This window comes from Pan paniscus, chromosome 12 (assembly GCF_029289425.2).
Source record: "Pan paniscus chromosome 12, NHGRI_mPanPan1-v2.0_pri, whole genome shotgun sequence".
NCBI lineage: Eukaryota > Metazoa > Chordata > Mammalia > Primates > Hominidae > Pan > Pan paniscus.
Genome location: NC_073261.2, coordinates 33344316 through 33347590, shown reverse-complemented (window position 1 = coordinate 33347590; position 3275 = coordinate 33344316). Strand labels below are relative to the sequence as shown.

The following is a 3275-nucleotide window of genomic DNA, read 5'->3' as shown; positions in this document are numbered from 1 at the left end:
ATAGCTCTTATTATTTTGAGATACGTCCCATCATTACCTAATTTATTGACAGTTTTTAGCATGAAGGGCTGTTGAATTTTGTCAAAGGCCTTTTCTGCATCTATTGAGATAATCATGTGGTTTTAGTCTTTGGTACTGTTTATATGCTGGATTACATTTATTGATTTGCATATATTGAACCAGCCTTGCATCCCAGGGATGAAGCCCACTTGATCATGGTGGATAAGCTTTCTGATGTGCTGCTGGATTCGGTTTGCCAGTATTTTATTGAGGATTTTCGCATCAATATTCATCAGGGACATTGGTCTAAAATTCTCTTTTTTTGTTGTGTCTCTGCCAGGCTTTGGTATCAGGATGATGTTGGCCTCATAAAATGAGCAAGGGAGGATTCCCTCTTTTTCTATTGATTGGAATAATTTCAGAAGGAATGGTACCAACTCCTCCTTGTACCTCTGGTAGAATTCAGCTGTAAATCCCCTGGACTTTTTTTGGTTGGTAGGCTATTATTGCCTCAATTTCATAGCCTGTTATTGATCTATTCAGGGATTAAAGTTCTTTCTGGTTTAGTCTTGGGAGGGTGTATGTGTCCAGGAGTTTATCCATTTCTTCTAGATTTTCTAGTTTATTTGCATAGAGGTGTTTATAGTATTCTCTGATGGTAGTTTGTATTTCTGTGGGGTCGGTGGTGATATCCCCTTTATTATTATTTACTGCACATATTTGATTCTTGTCTCTTTTCTTCTTTATTAGTCTTGCTAGCAGTCTATCGATTTTGCTGATCTTTTCATAAAACCAGCTCCTGGATTCATTGATTTTTTTGAAGGGTTTTTTGTGTTTCTATCTCCTTCAGTTCTTCTCTGATCTTAGTTATTTCTTGCCTTCTGCTAGCTTTTGAATGTGTTTGCTCTTGCTTCTCTAGTTCTTTTAATTGTGATGTTGGGGTGTCAATTTTAGATCTTTCCTGCTTTGTCTTGTGGGCATTTTGTGCTATAAATTTCCCTCTACACACTGCTTTGAACGCGTCCCAGAGATTCTGGTATTTTGTGTCTTTGTTCTCATTGTTTATAAAGAACATCTATATTTTTGTCTTCATTTCGTTATTTACCCAGTAGTCATTCAGGAGCAGGTTGTTCAGTTTCCATGTATTTGTGCTGTTTTGAGTGAGTTTCTTAATCCTGAGTTCTAGTTAGATTGCACTGTGGTCTGAGAGAGAGTTGGTTATAATTTCTGTTCTTTTACATTTGCTGAGGAGTCCTTTACTTCCAACTATGTGGTCAATTTTGGAATAAGTGCGATGTGGTGCTGAGAAGAATGTATATTCTGTTGATTTGGGGTGGAGAGTTCTGTAGATGTCTATTAGGTCCGCTTGGTGCAGAGCTGAGTTTAATTCCTGGATATCCTTGTTAACTTTCTGTCTCGTTGATCTGTCTAATGTTGACAGTGGGGTGTTAAAGCCTCCCATTATTATTGTGTGTACTTAACCCATTTTCTAAACACGTTTAAACCTCATAAATCCTGTTATCTTCTCATCCCCAGCACAGCTGCCTCCTTCCTCAAGGTTTCTCACACTCTCAGTATCTGGATTTTCACACTGTGTGTCTTGCACTGTAATATATGGCCGTGTCCTCAGATCTCACGCTGCTCAGCTCCACATAGGCTGTGTCTGTAGACATGCCTGCGGTCATGGTGACTCTGCCCTGGAACTTCTGTGCATATATTGTTTCACCATCTTCAGGATCAACATGTCCCATCCACTCAAGCCCTTTTCCAGGGGCCTGTGGCACCCAGTGCATGTAGTGGAAGGTGAAGGTGTAGCTGGAAGCCTTGGGTAGACTTTCACTAAGGCCCCAGGTTTCCTCACCTCAGCCCCAGACTGCACTGGCTGGACCTGGGACTGGGCACCTGTGGAGAGGACAGAGGAGTGAATGAGACCCCACTTAACTGGACCCAGTCCCGTCATCAGCCATGGAACTTAGAATTCTCTTACCTGTAGCTGCTGCCACCAAGAGGAGGATCCTCCAGGTCCAGTCCATGGTGATGTGCTGTGCTCTGGGGACTTCTACAGAGGAGGGATGTGGTTGTTGTGTGATGCTCCCTGGGCAAGGACAGATCTGTATTTACCTCGGTAAACACCAGTGCATTTGCATATTCATGAGGCAGCTACCTATTTCGTAGCTCAAGCCCCCCAACCTGAGGAAGAAGTTAGGTGACACACAGACCACGCCACAGTGGGATGCTGAGCTCCATGCCCTGTACTTTGTTTAATGATATTTGTCCTCTGACATGCTCAGAAGTCCGTGAAGACAGAACTCGTCTCACAGAAAACCACAGTCTCCCAGGACATTGTCCTCAATGTGATTCCTTGTTCCTATGGAACTCTGACAACCTGAACATTTCCTGGTCCTTCACCTCTGCACCTTAACTTCTAGGATGAGTGTATCTCCCAGTAGTAACACCCATTGAATTAATAAAACAACCACTCAATTCCTAACTATAAATACATTTGAAAAGACTAGACATTTCTCCATTTAAATATGGTTTGCATTAAATTATTGGGTTAGGTATCGGCTCCATATACGATAAAATACTTAACGGTACCTCAGTACTTGCTAAATTCTTATTTAAATTTTAGGTCATTATTGCTTTGAAATAAGAAACATTCAATTCCTGAGAGAAAACCCCACCCCGTCCTCCTGTGCACCTGCTCCAGGGCTAAATCCTGTGCTGGGTGCACCCCGAGGACCCCCCTGCAGCTCAGCTCCTGCCCTGCATAGAAGTTCCTGTCTGGGCTCACAGAGAATTCTCCACCCAGCATATCAAGCCCAGTATGAAGTGGCTATGCCTTGGCTCAGAATGAAGTTTTAGTGGCAGCAATTGCTTCTCCCACCATCTCTTACAGTAGGAAATAGGCCTTACAGTAGGAGTAGGCCTTATCCTACAGGGAGACCTCAGCACAGCAAGCAAGGGATCACTAAAGCCACGAGGGAGCCCCTTCCCTGGAGCTCCAGGTGCACTGATACGGTCCAGACACATGTCGAGTCCAGGAACTGATGGGGACTTTGGGGCAGCCTCTTTTTTAGGATTCTGTGTTTGAATATCCCATCAGATTCTAACTTTACACACAGACCCTATGTCTCAAAGTCCCCCAACACACAGTGGCATATTTGCACAGTAATGGGCCTCGAATTTGCCCTCCTTCATAGTGTCTTCCCAAAGAAAGGTGCTTCCAACACTGACCTTAGTCCTGCTTATGTTTGTTGTTGTTTTGTTTTTTC

The 3275-nt window shown here is 43.2% G+C and overlaps 1 pseudogene; it reads right to left on the bottom strand.

Annotated features, from left to right (window-relative positions):
- Positions 1–1586: 1586 nt before the first annotated feature.
- Positions 1587–2033, bottom strand: LOC117979036 (immunoglobulin heavy variable 1-69-2-like; annotated as a pseudogene).
- Between the last annotated feature and the right edge of the window lie 1242 nt (positions 2034–3275).